This window comes from Pelobates fuscus, chromosome 2 (assembly GCF_036172605.1).
Source record: "Pelobates fuscus isolate aPelFus1 chromosome 2, aPelFus1.pri, whole genome shotgun sequence".
NCBI lineage: Eukaryota > Metazoa > Chordata > Amphibia > Anura > Pelobatidae > Pelobates > Pelobates fuscus.
The window spans coordinates 93,427,812-93,448,433 of record NC_086318.1 but is presented as its reverse complement, the minus strand read 5'-3'; the positions used below and the strand labels follow the sequence as shown (position 1 = coordinate 93,448,433).

Below are 20,622 nucleotides of genomic sequence, written 5' to 3'. Positions count from 1 at the left end.
ACCATTTTACAACTTGATATAAGTTATATCTCCCTTAGCAGTATGTGTTTTCTTATATACTCATTTCTGTCCTGACCTATACCTCGCTAGTTGCACCATCCAGCTTTACACACAGTAAAAAGTACCCAACCATTGCATTGATCTGGTGTTTTTATTGAAATGTCCTTTTCTTTTTTTCTTTGGAAACCTCAAATTATACATCGTATTTATACATCTCTATTGTCACATTATATGTAACATTATTAAAAAGATCTGAGCCATCTTATCCATTATTTTCTGTACTGGTATGTGTGTGAGCGTGTACCCATGCCTGTGTGTACCTGATTATGTTTCTATGTGAATTCTGGAAATTATAATATGAACACTCACACTCAGCATGAACTGGCACAGAAGGAGCAGCTTTTTAGTTAAAGAGCAATGCCATTGAGTTGAAAAGTATTCTTAACACTGGACAAGGCCTTTGTGTTAATAAAAGGACAAGCTTGGCTTCTTGTAGCGAGAGTGATAAAACACATCTCTTTACCAATGTTAAAAAAAAAACGTTATCTGTGATCCATAACTGCACAGTTTGAAATGTAACTTGAACTTACTTATTGAGAACCTTAAGACATGCTATCGTTTGTAATGTAACCTTTTAACCTTTTTAAAAAAAATTATTTTATTTTAGCACACTAATTTATTGTACATGTCAGCAGGTAGCCTCCCCTTACTGAAATAGATTATAGGAGGAGTGCAATATCCATTGGTAGGAGAACTAGTATATGTTTCTATTTTCAATTTAAAACACACTCTCTTTCACAGAGAACAAATCTCAAACATACAAATCTAATTGATTGAGATGTTAATGTTAATAGTTATGTTCGCACACATAGATACAGTTAAAGTTTGCTCACAAAGTAACAGGAGGAAGCTGAAATTTGAATTGCAAAATTTAAAAGGAACTGTCACTTCTTCGGAACTGTTAAATAAAAGTTTAAAAACCACCTATAACTCATGAGATACTCATTTTTGTTTTTTAAACCTACGTTAATGCTTTGACAAAGTACGTCATAATCCAGTTCAGACAAAAAAATACCAGGGCAGACGATGCTAATGAAAAGGAGAAATATAAACATTGTATAATTTCTCCTCCTCTCTGTTGATTGCTAGGTTCAGAGGACAGAGCTTATAATAATGGTTGACAAGGAGCTAAGATGAACGAAGATAAAAGGATGTGGATTTATCCAATGAATTTCATTTTATATACTTCACTATTATATATTATTACATTAATTAAATTAATCTAAATCAATTCCATCTTTGTTGTTTAAACAATTAATCTCAAACTTTCATCTCATCCAGGATGTCCCTAAACTTATCCAAGACATTAGACATATGTCGGCCATACTGGAGTCCATAAATGCTTTTTGTAATACACCAATTACTTGAGTTATCTTGATATCAGAATTACTAAATGCCCTAATTTAATATTCAGATTTACCTTTCCCCCATTATAGATTAAATTAATGCCAGATTTGTTGCATTTGGACCAAGCTGAGATTTCCTGTCGGGAAAATATGAACCTACTCTCAAGTAATTGTGTTTATTCAACATGATTCTCATTCATGTACACATTTTTTCTAATCTAATTGCATATTTTGTCTTTATTGATCTTAAATTTATATAATAGTTCATCTGCCTATTTCCTTTGTACCAGATCACATCAGTTTGATGTAATTCATAAAGCTTTGATTGCTTCTAAAGCATACTTACATCTGGAGTGTTTTTGCCTTAATTGTTTGCATTGTTGTAAATTAAGATGAGCCAAACCACCATGTTGATTAAATTTGGTTGACAAACATCATGCACAATTCTAGGAATTACTATGAAACATGAAGTTCTGTTATCTTGGAACATATATTAAAGGAACACTATTGGGTCAGGAACACAAACATGTATTCCTGACCGTATAGTGTTACAAAAAACTATCTAGCTCCCTGGTCCCCATCACCCTCCTAAATATAGTACAATCTTACCTTTATTCCAATCTGCTGGTGCTGGATCTGCCTCCTTCGCTGACATCATCAGAAGTGATTATCTGAGCCAATCACAATGCTTTCCCATGGGAAAGCATTGGATTGGCTGAGATTACCAATGAGCTGGGGCAGAGGGAAGAACCAAACACCACCCTGGCCAATCAGCACCTCCTCATTGAGATGCATTGAAAGTTCATTGTCTCCATGCGGTGTCTCCATACATCATTTGCCCATGTTGAGATCACTGAAATACATAATTTAATGAGTGCGGATCACTGAGCAAACCGGGTAATGTTTTTCAGTGCACAGACAGTTAGATTGGCCAAATGTTTGCCTCCTTTAAGGAGCACTATGTTGTTAGGAATACAAACATGTATTCCTGGTGCTATATTGCCACTGTCCCTGGTATTATTTAGGCCCCCTTGATTGCTTTAAAAATATGTAAGAAAATGCTTTTTACGTACCCGTTTTCCAGCACCGAGACTCCCTTGGCACTGCTGATCTCACTGCCTACCGCCATGCCATCAAGGAGGTATGGCTTCCTGGTGTGATATAGTCAGGACTAGCCTACCCCTACACGCAAACCTAGGTGACACAGGACAAAAGCATGTATTGGTCCTTATAGTCTTCACATTTCTTAGGCACTAGACGGTAAGTAGGAAAAGAGTAAACCAGAAACAGGTGATGTCAAGAATGTCATAGGTACACCAAAACGAGAAGCAAGCCAGAAACAAGCCAAAAATAATGTAAAATAATATTAGTATATGGTACTCCAAGGTATCCCAAATGTTGGTGCTTGTGCTGCAGGTTTGCCATGACAAGGAGCTCATCAATAGTCAGACAAGCCAACGTCAATAAACAGTAAATCACTAGACAATAACGCACTCTAAGGTATACAGAGACCATGACAGGGGAAGGAAACAAGGACCCCTATCGGTTATGATTGGTTAACAAGGGCTGTGATGTCACAAGTGTATATACATCATCAAAAAGTGCCACATGTACTGACAATATTAAAGGAGACCAATGGAAGAGTTCCATGTCAGAATAAAGCACTAGGAAGCTAAAGACAAGTGAAGAAGGTCTTGTGTGCATTGGAACTCTGAACTGACATTACTTCTGTGATCGCATGGCGCTGCGAGGAACAGATATTGTGACAGATGGTCCAATGCAATGCACATGTGTGGCAAGTGCCATGCATGCACGCAATGAATCTTATAGGAAGGCTTTGATTTCAATGCTTTATTATGAGCTGCAATGTCTTGTGACAATTCCTACAAAACTGCAATGTTTTACATTGCTGATATAAAATGCGAGGTCCACTGCACCCAAACTACTTAATTGAGATAAAGTGGTCTGGGTGACTTTAGTGCTCCTCTAATACTTTAGAAATACAGCCACCCTATCTTGAGGAGGGGAATGTTTCCTGCAACAAACAATAGATATTTTAAATATCATAAATAAAAAAATCTAACAAAAATAGAAAGTGCCAACAGGAATATCTATAACAGGAACATCTACAACAGGAATATCTAAATATGGGGGGCGGGTAACCTCCATAGACTGGAAAACACAGTGAACTGAGAAAGATAGAACTAAGAAAATAAATTTGAAATATAACTCAAAGTACTGAAAACTGGCTACATATCAAACTCATTTAGACAAAATGAATATGCCACATATTTATTTTTATATTTATTGAAAAACACGGGATGCCAGCAAATATTTATCACATATCAAAAGTACCTTTAGTTGGACGAGGCTGTATTTTCACTCCCCCCTTTCACACTGCTTTTAACTAGTCATTTTAAACATTTTAATCAGCTTTTATTTAAAGGTCATTTGAAATGCCAAATCTTTGTTGGTAGACTCCAGTGCGTAAAAATTCTTTGAATTTCTTACATATTTTTAAACTTTTCCAAGTGTTCTCTTTTATCTACGTGGAGTGTAAATTGAATCACCGCCGTTTCTATAATCTCTTGTTAAGCTAGAAAGGTGATGTTAAGTCAGAAAATATTGGTTATCTGAGGCTATGCATGAGCACACAAGCAACTGCTTAGTAAATAAAAAATTATAAAACTCTTGGCTTGTGTGCAGTGGCTCTGCTCAGTGAATCGGCTGCCTTCATTTAAAACACTTGGGTTAATCCCATCAAGCTACAGCATCTGTGCTCAGTGACTTCAAAAAAGCAATAATGAAAACAGGCTGGAATTGATTGCACATATACCATATTATGATACAAGGGTAATTTAAAACCTTTCTCACTCAAAAAAAAAAAAAAAAAAAAAAAAAGAAAGATACAAGAGATTCTCTAAATTCTACTTAAAGCAATAATTTACCATGGGCTTCCAGAGCATCATTGTATTATACCAGAATCAAATTCAAAATGCTGACATTGACCTTGAAAACATTTAAATCTCCCCAACCCATGTATCAATAATTATAGATGATCCTATTACTGGGATAGAATTGAAAGTGAATGTTTGCTCCTCCTGCCCTCGATTTAATTTATATCATCCCATGAGATGATAGTTTAATATGATAGAAGCTTAACCCTTTCATGACAGATGCAGTTTCAGGGATGTCAGTAAAACCAGTGATTAGCCAATCTATATTTATGAAGGGGTTAATATGATAACATTTTAAAGGAAAAATGACATGTGACTTGTGCCGTATGTGGTTTAATAATTGAGAATATTTTTGCTATTATTATTATTAGATAGTTAATTATAATACCTCATCTGTACCATGTCACAGTTAGCTGCGGTATTATATATGTGTATGACCTCATACTTTGTGGCCTATAGCTTTCTATGGGATTGCCCCATTGCACATATGCAAGATTTATAACAGTATTCTCTCACAATACATTTGTAAAAAGGAAAGAAACCTCCCTCAACATAGAAATGACTGAATTGGTTTATTAAATGCTTTGTAAACTGCTATGACTCTATAAAATCTCTGGTTGCTAGTATTATTGCACTATGTGACAGTCATTGTTGGTGAAGTTTTAAGATGGTGAGGACCTGGTCATAATTCAATTAAATATCCCCTTGGAGAAAGAGAATAGGAAAGGGGAGATTCTATGATCATGAATGTGAGAGATTAATGAGGAAAGCGAAAGGGATGAAATGAGAGGATGTAAATGTGAAATAAAAACATGGAGAAGAGACAGGTAGATACAAGAGGAAGACAGAGGATGAAATAACCATACAGCATGCACTCTTTATTCTCTCTGGTGCAGTCAACAGTAGGATGTTGAGGTCAAATATTGTTATTGCCTGGAATAGAAGAGTAACTAGGCTCTATGCTGCAAAGGTCTACGTAGGGCTGCTTCATGGTCGGGCTGGGACCAAATTGGGCTCCTTGTACACAGAGAGCTTGAGCATGCTGTAGATACTGAATTAACCCAATTCACTATTCACATCAGGCCTAACCAGAGAGCCTTTAGACCTATAAAGGCAGCTACAGGGCTAGGGTCAAATGAGGTCTTCTGACACTCCATGCAAACTGTAGGTGTGTCTTTTAAAGTGGAGAAAATTTGACAGACATAATGGAAGTATAATCTTACATCGGGATTCATGCAGATATCCATTTAGAGCAAGTTAAACACATCATCCCAGAAAATTGGTTATTTTTTTCAAACACAACCAAACCTCTACATATGCCTAATTTGCTTTCAAACAGCTCTGGGAAATGGTTATTGACAAAACATATTTTGCCTATTCTTTGGGACTATGGAGTCCAAAAGAAATGGGATTATTTAAAAGTTGCAGTACTGAAGGCAACAGAAAATTGCATTAGGCTTGTCAGTAAAAGCAAAAAATTCAAGAAACCACTGTGGTACTCCACAGATGTAGCCAAAATAGTAAAAAACAAAAAGTTAGCATTTAGTAATTATAAAAAAAACCAGAGTGAGGAAGACAGAATGACCTATAAGATTAGGCAGAAAGAGGCTAAGCAAGTTATAAGAGCTTCCAAATCACACACAGAAGAGAAAATAGCACAGTCAGTAAAAAAAGGGGGACAAAACCTTTTTTAGATACATAAATGAGAAAAGAAAAGTAAAACAAGGATTAGTTAGATTAAAAACAAAAGAAGGGAGGTATGTAGATGAGGATAAAGGTCTAGCTGACTGCCTCAATGAAATTTTTTGTTCGGTATTTACAGATGAAAATGAAGGAAAGGGACCTCAGTTAAGAAAAAGGATAAATGAGTCATTTATTACACGTGAGTTTACAGAGGAAGAGGTTCTATTTCAACTGTCAAAAGTAAAGACAAATAAGTCAATGGGACCTGATGGAATACACCCAAAGCTATTAAAAGAGCTTAGTGGTGTACTAGCAAAACCATTAACAGATTTATTTAACCAATCATTGATAACAGGAGTAGTCCCAGAAGATTGGAAGTTAGCGAATGTTGTGCCCATTCACAAGAAAGGTAATAGGGAGGAGTCGGGCAACTATAGGCCAGTAAGCCTAACTTCAGTAGTGGGGAAAGTGATGGAAACCATGTTAAAGGATAGGATTGTTGAACATCTAAAAACACATGGATTTCAAGATCAGAGACAACATGGGTTTACTTCAGGGAGATCATGCCAAACTAATCTTATTGATTTTTTTGATTGGGTAACTAAAATTATAGATCAGGGTGGTGCAGTAGACATTGCTTACCTCGATTTCAGTAAGGCTTTTGACACTGTTGCACATAGAAGGCTTATCAACAAACTACAATCTTTGAGTTTGGATTCCAATATTGTTGAATGGGTAAGGCAGTGGCTGAGTGACAGGCAACAGAGGGTTGTAGTCAATGGAGTATATTCGAAGCTTGGGCTTGTCACCAGTGGGGTACCTCAGGGATCTGTACTTGGACCCATTCTCTTTAATATTTTTATTAGTGATATTGCAGAAGGTCTTGATGGTAAGGTGTGTCTTTTTGCGGATGATACTAAGATATGTAACAGGGTTGATGTTCCAGGAGGGATAAGCCAAATGGAAAATGATTTAGGTAAACTAGAAAAATGGTCAGAGTTGTGGCAACTGACATTTAATGTGGATAAGTGCAAGATAATGCATCTTGGACGTAAAAACCCAAGGGCAGAGTACAGAATATTTGATAGAGTCCTAACCTCAACATCTGAGGAAAGGGATTTAGGGGTGATTATTTCTGATGACTTAAAGGTAGGCAGACAATGTAATAGAGCAGCAGGAAATGCTAGCAGAATGCTTGGTTGTATAGGGAGAGGTATTAGCAGTAGAAAGAGGGAAGTGCTCATGCCATTGTATAGGGCACTGGTGAGACCTCACTTGGAGTACTGTACACAGTACTGGAGACCCTATCTTCAGAAGGATATTGATACCTTAGAGAGAGTTCAAAGAAGGGCTACTAAACTGGTTCATGGATTGCAGGATAAAACTTACCAGGAAAGTTTAAAGGATCTTAACATGTATAGCATGGAGGAAAGACGAGACAAGGGGGATATGATAGAAACATTTAAATACATAAAGGGAATCAACACAGTAAAGGAGGAGACTATATTTAAAAGAAGAAAAACTACCACAACAAGAGGACATAGTCTTAAATTAGAGGGACAAAGGTTTAAAAATAATATCAGGAAGTATTACTTTACTGAGAGGGTAGTGGATGCATGGAATAGCCTTCCAGCTGAAGTGGTAGAGGTTAACACAGTAAAGGAGTTTAAGCATGCGTGGGATAGGCATAAGGCTATCCTAACTATAAGATAAGGCCAGGGACTAATGAAAGTATTTAGAAAACTGGGCAGACTAGATGGGCCGAATGGTTCTTATCTGCCGTCACATTCTATGTTTCTATGTTTCTATGTAAGCATGGCTAAATCTCTTCATTTTGAAATGACTTCTATGTGTGCAGTATGATATGAAGTGCTTTGTCATTGAATTTAGTCAATAACATCAAAAGTAAAAATTCTTTATACAGAGCCAGATCCGAATGGAAGAGTGAGGGGGGCTTAAAAAATGCATCATCAATTTTAAAATGGTTTTCTTTGCATTGTGTTTTTTCTTATTAGGATCCAGGGCTTTTACTTCCTCTATTATATTTCTGTTCCAAGATATCCAGGGAACATATTTATTTAACCTTTAAAATTGATTTAGAAATTCAGAAGTCAGCACACAGAGAATTTGAGTAAGCATATTTATTAAACAGAGGGATGACTTTTAATAAATGGGCTTTCATTACACAGATGAGATAAGCAGCATATTGGTAACAATTACTCTGCACACTTGGGGTCAAATATAAATCCCAGTTTTATCGACTCTAAAAACACAGGTGAAATAAATTTAATTTTCATATTTATCGCATCTGAGGCTATTATTCTGTGACCTGTAAAGGCCACTTTTAGTGACCTTAAAATGTTGCTCATATATTTGTTCAGCTCTGGCTAATATATGTTGCCGAAGGATGAAGAGAAGGGTATGATGGTACCTGTTTATTGAAAGCTTGCAGATTTCATTACACAGCAGATATTGTGTAATAAAACTTTAATGGCAATTTGTGCTGAATTGTTAAAGGCTCAGCATGGACAGATACTAATCTGTCTACGTTTATATCCCATGAAAAGCATATAATAGTTTAGGGCGCTGACACATTTAGGTGTAATATAAAGTGATAGCGTTGAAAAAAACCAAAGTTACCCTTTTTATATTCGAAATTTACTATTGCCTATAAAATATAAAAATATACAATATAAATTATATAGATTGTATGATGACTGAACATGGACAAGTAAAGGTACCAAGTTTCAATGAATGTTTGGCAAGTGTGAAAGATAAATGCAAGGTTACGCATTTGTAACATAGCAATACACTTTTTTTAATTAAAGTTAAGGGATGATTGTGGGAAATATCTATGCATAAAATATTCACATATGACAAAATGAAATATGGTGTGTATTTGTTCATATTATTATAACACACAAGATCCAGCACATTCATACATTCACTAATTCAAAGCTCACAGATTTAATAATTATTATTTATGTTTTTAAACATCCGATCTAGGCAAACATAATGGGGGTTAAGTTACAGTATATGATCATACATTGGATAAGCCTGCCACAATGTCAATGTACCCCATTTTTGGCAGGTCTTGTGTGTTGTATGAATTGGCCTCAGCAGCACCCTTTTATGCATGTTCAAGTGAGTGCAGCCTCCTGTTTTCATATTATTTTTAAAAGCATAGAATAGTAATAGAAATAATTATGATAGCTTTTACTCACAAAACTATAAGGCTACTATGACCTATGTTTCTTTCACTAGATATCATCTAAATACCATATGTTATACATGATGTCATCCTAGTCTCTGTAAAGAATGGGAAATAAAGTATGGATCACATCCATGTAGAGCAAGGGCTGTAATCTCAAACAGATTAGTGAAAATTACCCTTCTGAGTGGTAATTGACACCTTTGTAGTGGCAATCTTAACACTTTAACAACTTTTTAGTTGCTCCAGTAATTACACCGATGTAGAGCGCAAATATAAAGGTGCAGGGGAAAAAAAATGTAAAGCAAATATATATGTATTGTTGTTTTAGATAAATAAAAGCATAACATTAAACAGTAAAGTGAAATCCCATTAACTCTTACAATATGTTAACACTTACGCTAACAGTTACCCTTAACCCCTACATTATGGACTATGGCGACATTCATAAAAAACACTTGACCTTCAGCCTGCTGCTTTTTTTAACTGAATTTTCTAATGTAACATAGAAGAGGGATCAGAAGTACCCTTATTAATTCTATTGTACCATACACTTGAGCCAAGTGGATAAACTGGCTGTAACCTTGTGAGTGTTTACCACTTACATTTCATTAAAATTGTTCTTTTTGGTACATCTACACTATTGTGTCCCTTTTCTCTTTCCTTTTTAATAGGATATTGTTATATTCAGACATAGGGAAGTATACTTTATTGCTCCACCTACTGCGTGTTTTTGTTGAATTTTCTAATACATAGCTTTTTTTTTTATTATGGTGTTTGATTACTTATTAGTGGTAAAATTCACACTTTCATACAGCTATCATTTACACTTTTAAGGCCTCAATAATTCCTGATTTTTTTTTTCAATCCATCAAAAAAGCAAACACGCTTGTAAAGTGGACATATTATTTGAAACCAAGTTTTAGTTTATTAAAATGTTTAAAACAGTTCAAATGTGTTTAATATTTAATGGGCTCACATTAACATGAAAAGACTGTTTAACGCTGGGAGCTGTTTTGTATTTTATGAACCTCTTTACATATAACAGATGTTTTCTTCAGTCGCCTGAGTCCTTAATATCCTACATATTTTTCCTGTATCTTCTGACATCTTTCCATCCCGGCAGGGGAAGTTGAATAATACAATGAAATAAGCATTCCAGGTCAAATGTAATATGAAAATAGAGGTTATTTAAATAGTAGCCCAAAAGGTAATCAAGTTAGAATTTATAACAACTGTAGAGATAGAATTAGGTCATGAGCTGAATTTGAGAGGACTATATTGATCTTCCTTTCTGTGAGTGATATATCTTGATTCTTGAACATCCTGTTAATTTAAAAAATGTTTCGATGTATTGCAGTTTGGAATGAAACAAATCTCTAAGTCTAAACCAGTACACTAAAGGCACTATAATAAATTTTTATAGTAAAACAAATGGTTAAAAATATGAATCATTGTCCCTACAGGAGTATTACTTTAACTTCAAAATAAGTGATTATATGGCATTTAGCACATATCGTATGTGTTATCATACATATCCATAATGAATAGGTAACAACTACAAATAATTAACAGGTCTTCAGTGAATTGATTTTTAAAAGGAGAATTAAATAAAACAAACAATACACAAGACATATAAAAACTAAAACCTTTCACCTGTGTCTGAATTTCGAACACTGTTTACAGGAGGGTATTAAATTACTGAAAGCATCTGTTCATGGAAGCTCACATCCAATACACATTATTACTAGTGAGACAGGGGTTTGTTTATTGTGTTAGATTTATTACTGGTAACACACTCAGAATATAAAGGTGTGTATCACAGTTAGGTTAGAGTACAATCTGCTTAGAATATTTTAGAATAACCCAAGAGCATCAACAATGTTTATTTTGGGATCCCTTACATTCTTGATAATGTTCATTCTTTTTATCATTGACAAACGAATGCCATGACATTAATTGGGATTTGATAATCAGGACTGCAGAGAAGAATGCATATTTTGTAGATTTTAGGTTATAAATTGTAATCTATTTTGGTACAATGTTAAGTACAATGTTTTTGGTGTATATCATTTTTTACCTATGCACCTATGGGGGGGGGGGGGGGGATTAATTCTTGTTTTACCCCATCAATTTCATGGTTGGTATCTTTCTATATATATATATATATTTATGCCTAATGATATACCACAGGTTCTCAATGAAGTTGTCTGGGTGTCATATTCCTGTCTGCTTAACTCTGCAATTGAAAACATTACAGTTCTTTAAGAAAGGCAATGGTTACTTTGCAGGGTTACCATGCCTCTAATGGTTGTCATCCTGACAGCGACTAGAGTGTGCTTCCATCCCAATAAAGTTAAACTCAGCAATTCAATCCCTTGGTGTCATAGAGATCATTTGAATGGAGCAGCGCTGCATTTTGCAGTGCATGCACACTTACCTATATTTTGCTACGAGGTAACATTTGATTGGCTGAGATCAACTACATTGATGATCTCAGTCAAGAAGGTGGAGTGTGATTGTGGAGAACGGCATGGCAAAGGCTGAAAGGTAAGTGATACTGTCAAACCCTCACACAGGTTGGCAGGGGAACTAATAAGTATCAGAGGTGTCAGGATACTATTGTGTTAGAAATGCTTGTATTGCTAATGCTATAGTGTTTCTTTAAGAATGTATTCTCTTCCTGGCTTCCTACAGTATTAAATCTGCTAAATCATACCTAAATTTGCCTAAAATAATAATATACTGGTTATCTCATATTTTAAGGCTTATCCCCAATTTCCCTTAATATAGAGGTAAAATAAATAAGTTGAATTCATTTGAGCACCATAACGCCCCTGCATTCAAATGTAAAAAAGGGGAGGGGGTTATTAATGGGAATCCCACAGATTTAAAACACTACTTTTTCTGCACTTCATTTGGGTTTCACTTGATGTATCCAGTATGGGAAGTGGTTAATTGAAATATTCTCTTTGCATCGAATGCTGTCTCTAAACATACTGGATATCACAACTAATTATCTCTCTTCAGTTCATACAACAGTCTATATTTGCACCATTACAAACAAAACCCATACACAAAAAAAATAACTAGGCATGCTAGTGACTTATACAGAGAAAAATAAATAAATAACACAATCCCCCATGGCCACATCTATTGTACATTTGATGTGCACACATGACTATTATATTGAATGAATTGTTCCACGTCATTAATAATTAACAGCATTACCACTGTGAAGCAAGCACCAGAACTCAGAGTCCACCTTTCAGCACAGACAGGGGAAACAGAATCAGACACTGAAGTCTCAACCTGTTCTTTTGTGTTAAAAACCATGTCCGTCTAAGGGCAGAATATGTCTTTGAAACAAATGATGGCTAAGTTCTTATGCTTGCAGCGTGCTATGTTCATGGCTCTGTGTTCAGACATGGAGAAAACAAGTTATCAATCTAGCTGTGGAACCCTGACATTTTGGAAACATTAACTTAGTGATCCGTAACCCGGGAGGTCTGCAGGACATGAAATTCCAAGGCTCCCTGTGAAAGAGAAAACTCGTCACGATGAGAAATGGAATGGATTTAGTCAGCAGGTGAAAACTTGGACCATTTTTAAAGGGCAGGACTAAATTACTTGTTCTAGGTCCGATAGGTGAATATTTTATACTGTCTAAATCTAAGAACAGTAACTGTGTATTATAATGTCCATTTCTGCCAAACAATACATGCCAACAGGCAAGTAAACGCCATCTACTAATTAAAGATTTTCCATTTACAGGGCACAGTAGATTTCTATATGGTTTTGGAATGTATATGTAATGATCAAGAACTTATTTTTAAACATAACGTACGTATTTACTGATTTACATGAAGTGTCATGTAGGATATAATCCCTAGTTTGGACCAAACTGATCAAGATATAAATATATTTTTATCAAATTGTTAAGTTTTACAGAGACGTCAGTCACAATAGAAAGTATATGGGAATTTTGCTCATTATCTGACTGTATTAACCCCTTAAGGACACATGACGTGTATGACATGTCACGATTCCCTTTTATTCCAGAAGTTTGGTCCTTAAGGGGTTAAAGGGACACTATAGGCACCCAGACCACGTCAGCTCATTGACGTAGTCTTGGTGCAGTGCCCCTGTCCCCTTAACCCTGCAATTGTAATTATAGAAGTTATTGAGAAACTGCACAAATTACCTTGTAGTGTTAACTTTTAGTTTGCTAAATTACACTGGATGTCCACATGCGTTGCATGATGATGTCCAGCGCCAGGTAAAGCCCCAACGGAAAGCATTAATTCAATGCTTTCCTATGGGGAAGTCCTAATGCGATCACGGCTCTCGACGCGCATGTGCATTCGGTCTCCGCGTCAGCTAAGAAGGAGTGAAGGCCAAGCCTGACCCATTACCGAGGGACATTGGCACTGGAATCAAGTAAGTGACAAAAGGGATTCTAGCACTCTCAGTGCTGTAGTGAGGGGGGCCGAGAGGGAGGGAAGTGCAGAGGGTACTATTGTGCTAGGAATACAATTCTGTATTCCTAGCACTACAGTTTCCCTTTAATATGTAACATGTTACCAGACATTTAAGAAATGCACCTTTTAAGCAAAAGAAAAATAGGTAGCAGATTTGGTCCCGTTTTGGTCAGTCATATGTTCTGTCATGTTTTTCTACCCCTTAGTTAGACTTATCTGCACTCTGAGCTCTTCTGCTTTTCAAGATGCATATTTGTGATCTACAGTCCAAGAGGCATTTTTGGTCTTTGCAGATATATGTATATTCAAGTATGGTGCAGTATGCAGTATAAACCTGGTTTCCTTTCTACATTTGCAAAGTAAGACACTGTCTGAAATTCCCTAAGGCAGGGCAGCTTTCCAATTACTGTCAAGTAGCAGTAGGGGACATGATAAAAGTCACCATCAGAACAATACTTGAGATAACTGTAGACTAAATAGTTCAAAGCAAAAATAAGTGTTTGTTCAGAAATCATACAATACACATTTTGCTGCTTATCTACCTATTTACTTCTGTCTGATTTGCCCTGCATATCTTTCTACCAGAGAAAGGTAGAGTTGTGCATTTAGATATCACAAGTCAGCCAAGTTTGGATTGATTGGCTATTTGGCCAAATTCTGTATCTCCAAAGTGCCAAATGGACATATAACCAAGCAAATAACTAGCGTGACAGCCAAACATTATTTGGAGTTTTGCTATTGGTGCAAAAAAACAAAACAAAACCAACATCTGATTGATTGGAAAAAAGATGATTGATGAATCAGAGGGGGCAACCACTATGGTCAAGTGAAAAGTGACCAATAGAGGGATAAAGAGAAGGAGGAGTAAAACAAATTCTATATATGTAGTTTCTTCTGTTTTACCTCTATTGGTTACTTTTTCTCACTTGAACTGAGAACCAAATGGTGGCCAAACACACATATCAGTGTATTGATGTACATGAAGTGGGCAATTTTTGCGTCCTTTTTGATTTGTCTGAATATTTCCCTCAATGGTGTTTTTTGAATGATGTTCAGCGGAACCGAACAGTCACATTAACGAGTGTCCAACGTCCCCAACAAAATTTCATATTCGAGAAAAGTTATTTGGCCAATCCAAACAATCTATTGCACACAAGTCTAGAAAAAAAGGGCTCTAGAGGGCAAAGTTTAATAGGGTAAAAAATAAAAACTGTGAAAGAAAAGAGGCAACAAGTAAAGAGAGAGTAACATGAATTACTATGGCATGTCACAGACTGGAATTCACTGGTTAAGTGCAATACAGTTACAAATATGTTTTAAAATGCACGTAAAGTTTGATTTAGGAACCACCTGTCACACTAGTTGTTAATTTTGAAAAGTATTTATTTTATTATACATCTGCTTTAACCCCTTAAGGACACATGACATGTGTGACATGTCATGATTCCCTTTTATTCCAGAAGTTTGGTCCTAGGGTTAAGCGATGTTTATTTTGAATACAATGTACATGCAATATTATAAATGCAAGTAAATTTTATTAGAGGCTCTGTCTATAAATACTTTTGTCAATGTCTTTTAGTTCAAAGTCTGTAATTACCTCTCTTTGTATTTCCCCCCCCCCCCCCCCTTGTGTGCATAGCATCCCTATGTGACAAAATGGCAATGTGGGTGAAAATGCAGCCTCGTTGTATTAAAGATTGACCTGCCCCGGATTTAGAATTTCTGTAGGATTCTGTTTTCTAATTAGAATACTCTATTTTTTTTTCTTTCAGTTAAATAAAAGTGTCACAATAGGTGCCAGATTTTAATAGCAGGGATTTAATTAAACTTGGCAGCCAGTACTTTAGTCAGAGGATACAAAAGTAAGAAAGTTAATCAGTTTTTGGAATATAATATTGGATTATGTTGGAGGAAAATAGCTAATTAATTTGCATTAAAACACCATTAACTATCCCAAATTTAGAATTGACTCAAATGTAATGAACTGTAAAGCATTTTTACCTCACTATAAGGAGTAGCCGGAAGGAAAAAATAATGATAATTATTGGAAAAATGCTTGAATAATTTACTAAATAAAAACCTAAATATTGTAGAAGTGCATAAAAACAACCAAACAGTATATTACTGTCATATTTATCAAAAAAGTGTTTGGGGTTATTTATCAAAGGTCAATTGTACAGTAGCTAAATCATCTGGTGCATTATTGTAAGCTATTTTAGAGGATTATGTAGGGAAAAATTTCAATACATTCAATTTAAGTGACAGAAATCAAGGGAATTGAAATCTGGGGTGATCTGAATTTGTCCCAAAATAATCGTACATGATTTAGTCCAGAAGTCTGATTAATTAGCTCAGGGATAAGTTCTTGAATACTTCACAAACAAGTCCCCAAAATATATAAAAAATTCAGTGCCTTTGTTCTAATGAGGATTTATTTTATATAGCTTTACATGACAACTGTGCTGTCACTAACTTAAAGTTTCACCCAAAATATCACAACAAATCAGAGCACTACTTTTGTAACGTAGTCCCTATTTTGTCTTATGGTATCTTTGGATTGCTATGGAATTTTAATGAAATTCCAATGCAGTCAGCGTATTTCATAAAGATTAGATCATTAGGAAACAATCAAAAGCCGATTTAACAGTTTCCATGCGATCACCCTGAATAGCTAAATAGTTATGTGATAACGTTTCTCTCAATGAATCTTACCCTTACCTATAAATTAGAATAATTTCTTTGTTATGCATGTTTAGTGCATTCAAAGACTCACCTTAAAGGGACACTATAGTCACCAAAACAACTTTAGCTTAATGAAGCAGTTTTGGTGTATAGATCATGCCCCTGCATTCTCATTGCTCACCTAGGAGTTGAATCCCTTTGTTTATGAACCCTAGTCACACCTCCCTGCATGTGACTTGCATAGCCTTCCTAAACACTTCATGTAAAGAGTCATCTACAGTTTATCCTTCCTTGATTGCAAGTTTTGTTTAATTTAGATTTTCTTATCCGCTGCTATGTTAATGGCTCGCTAGACCATGCCAGAGCCTCCTTTATGTGATTAAAGTTCAATTTACAGAGCAAGAGATAAAATTGTTTAAGGTAAATTACATCTGATTGAAAGAGAAACCCGTTTTTTCATGCAGGCTGTGTCAATCAGAGCCAGGGGAGGTATGACAAGGGATGCATAAACAGAATCAAAGTGATTTAACTCCTAAATGGCAGTGAATTGAGCAGTGAAACTTGAGAAGCATGATCCATACAATAAAACTGCTTTATTAAGCTAAGGTTGTTTAGGTGACTATAGTGTTCCTTTTAGTCAAAGGTCATCTTAAGCAACTTGCAATTTGATTGCTCCCTTTATGAAGTTAGAATGATTTAAAGCAATATGATTGTTGCCAGAAAGAAAAACACATTTCGTCAATGGACATGGATAGCTACTATAAGATAGATTTACTCGCAATTGGACACATAGTCGAATAGAGTAAACAAATGAAATAGTGTGGAAGTCCATTGGGATTTCCCCGCATGTATCATAATGATGATAAATGAAGCCTGCAATAGCTATAGGACTGCAGCATTCAGGAAATGTATGCTAATGAAGATACATTATTTGGTGCAGTGACACATATAAGCTGAGTTCTCAAAACAATTGCCATTGTTATCTTTGGAATAGTCTAATGTATATAGGATTGGCTATGGTTTTGTACGGCATGTCAGGTGAAAGGTTCAGTTCCCAAATTAGTAATTTACAAACGGAGGGTACCACACCCACACTCCAGGTGGAATCCAGGTGCTTATCAGGGCCAGGGTTGCCAAAACCCAATTTAGTAGATAAAATAAATTAGGTCCAGCCATTCAGGATTTCTGTAGGATGGCAGGTTTATTGTAACAAAAACTGCAACGTTTCAGCCTAGACAAATGCTTTTATTAAGTTCCCTTGGCCTTGATTTAATATTTTTGGATAAACATTTAAAATTAATTTTACTATCAAAAATTATTTAATAATATAAATAATTGTAAAAGTGTATCCAAAAATATAAAATTGTTAAACTGAGGCCTAGAATGAAGGAAGTGTACAAAGTGTCATTGTCTTGTACATTTTTAAAGCGCTAGATATCTTGAAAATAAAATCTTTTTAATAGAAAGCATAGAGAAATTAAGTACTTCAATTTGTTATCTGACCAGTTCTGTTTGCTCATGCTTATTCTTGTAGAGGGATTCTGTACATTCTACCAAGTCCTGCTATGCTTCTCATTAACCGGAAAAGACTATGCAGGGTTTTATGATAAATGTGCAGCTTTTTTTTTTTTCAAGATGCTTAATAACTAACTTTTTGAAACTGGTGAGACAATGTGATTGATCAAATGCATAGGAAAGAGTTGGAGATTACTTATTATTAATGGTTACTAAGAATAATTTTTCAGATCTAAGTGCATTAAGAAGTAGAATACTTATTTTTTACATTTGTTTAATCATGCTTGCAACAGGGTATTAGTAAACTGCACAAGATAGCCAAATGATGATAGATAGATAGATAGATAGATAGATAGATAGATAGATAGACAGACAGCTTTTGTGCTTAGATGAATGTTTGAATTTTTTTATAGGAACAATGGTTCAGTAAGGTACACAAACTAAACAGTGAATTTTCAACACTCCACATATATTGATATTGATATTCTGTTCTAAGGGTTGCTAAAAGGTCAAACCCAGATGTAGAAAATTAACGCCCATGATACTTGAGCCTGAGCCTTTAGAATAGAAATGCATTCAGTTCTAAAAAAATACGGGTATCTACCCTTTAGGCACCCCTGTTATATTTTATATATCATGCTCAAAGAGATACAAGCTCATTTTAGGGATCAGGGTTGATATTATCATTATTATTATTATTATTATTATTATTATTATTATTGCCATTTATAGAGAGCCAACAGATTCTGCAGCGCTTTACAGTATTATAAACGGGGGATTTAACTGTAAATAGGACAATTACAAGAAAACTTACAGGAATGATAGGTTGAAGAGGACCCTGCTCAAACAAGCTTACAGTCTAGAGGAGGTGGGGTATAAAACACATTAGGACAGGAAATAGCATATAAATATGGTGAAAATGAAGCAGAGCTAGAGGAGACAGTGGAGTGCTGCCCTTTAGGAGAGCAGACATGGGTATGTGAGGTAGAGGTTATTCTGGGAGGCCATAAGCGTTCCTAAACAGATGGCTTTCAAGGCACCTCTTAAACAATTGAAGACTAGGGGAGAGTCTGATGGCAGTAGGAAGGGAGTCGCCTGCGGGAAGTCCTGCAAGCGTGAGTTGGCCATACGGGTGCGAGCAGCGGACAGGAGAAGGTCACGGGCAGAGCGGAGAGACCAAGAAGGGGCATACCTATGGATATAAGATATAAGAGGGTCTAGAATTGTTTAGTGCTTTATAGGTATGGGTTAGCACTTTGAATTGACTCCTAAAGGATACAGAAAGCCAATGTAAGGACTGACAGAGCGTTGAGGTATGAGAGGACAAACTAGAGAGGAAAATCAGTCTGCGGCAGCATTCATTACAGACTGTAGTGGGGCAATATGGCTTTTGGGAAGACCAATTAGTTGAGGCTTACAATAATCCATGCGTGAAATTACTAGAGCATAGACAAGCTCCTTGGTAGCATCTTGGCTAAGAAAGGGGCAGATGCAACTATGTTTTAAGATCTACAGGATTTGGCAACATAGTGGATGTGAGGCTCATAGGTGAGGCCAGAATCAAGTATGACACCAAGACAGTGAGCTTGCAAGGATGGATACCACTAACTTGAAGGTAGAGCGAAAGAGGAGGATCAGTATTAGGAGGAGGAAAGACAAGGAGCTCAGTTTTAGAGAGATTGAGTTTCAGAAAGGGGGAGGACATCCAGTCAGGGATGGAAGAAAGGCAAGCAGTGACACATTGCAGGATGGCAGGGGAGCGGTCCGGGGAGAAGAGATATATCTGGGTGTCATCAGTGTATAGTTGGTAGTGGAATCTAAATGAGGTAAGACATTTGCAAAGAGAGTAGTATGAAGAGAAAATAGAAGGGGACCAAGGACAGTGCCTTGGGGGGCTCCAACTGAGACAGGATGAGGATAGGATTTATCATTAGAAAGGGAGACACTGAATGAGCGATGGTAGAGATAAGAGGAAAACCACAAGAGGACAGAAGAGTTTAAAGAAGGAGAGCATGATCAACGGTGTCAAAGGCAGCAGAGAGGTCAATAAGAATTAGTATGGAGTAGTGGCCTTTGGATTTAGCTGCAATTAGGTCGTTAGTAACTTTGATAAGAGCAGTCTCAGTAGAGTGGAGAGGGCAGAAGTCAAATTGAAGAGGGTCAAGGAAATAGTTGGAATTGAGGAAGTGAGACATATGGGTAAAGATAAGTCTTTCCAGAAGCTTTGAAGAAAAAGGGAGCAAGGATATGGGACGATAGTTAAAGGGGGAGGACGGGTCAAGAGATGTTTTTTACAGAAAAGGTACTACATTGGCATGTTTAAGGACAGCAGAGACAACACCAGAAGAGAGAGAGCAGTTGAAGATGTGTGTTAAGGAAGGCACAAGACAGGGGGAGAGAGATTTTGTGTCATTTTACCCCACTCCCTCTGGCATGTAAGCTCATTGAGCAGGACCCTCAACCCCTCTGTTCCTGTGTGTCCAACTTGTCTGGTTACAACTACATGTCTATTCGTCCACCCATTGTAAAGCGCTGCAGAATTTGTTGGCGCTACATAAATAATAACATAATAATAGTAATAATCTGATATAGTGAGATGGGACAGGATCGAGCAGGCAAGTGGTGGGGCAAAAGAAAAGGAGAAACGCAGCCACCTCTTGTTCAGTAGCCGGAGAGAAAGTCTGAAG

At 36.2% G+C, this 20,622-nt stretch overlaps 1 protein-coding gene across 1 annotated transcript in view; it reads left to right on the top strand.

Annotated features, from left to right (window-relative positions):
• The window catches only part of CLSTN2 (calsyntenin 2), an 827,610-nt gene that overhangs the window by 78,274 nt on the left and 728,714 nt on the right, over nucleotides 1-20,622 (top strand). The gene's annotated exons all lie outside the window — the stretch shown is intronic.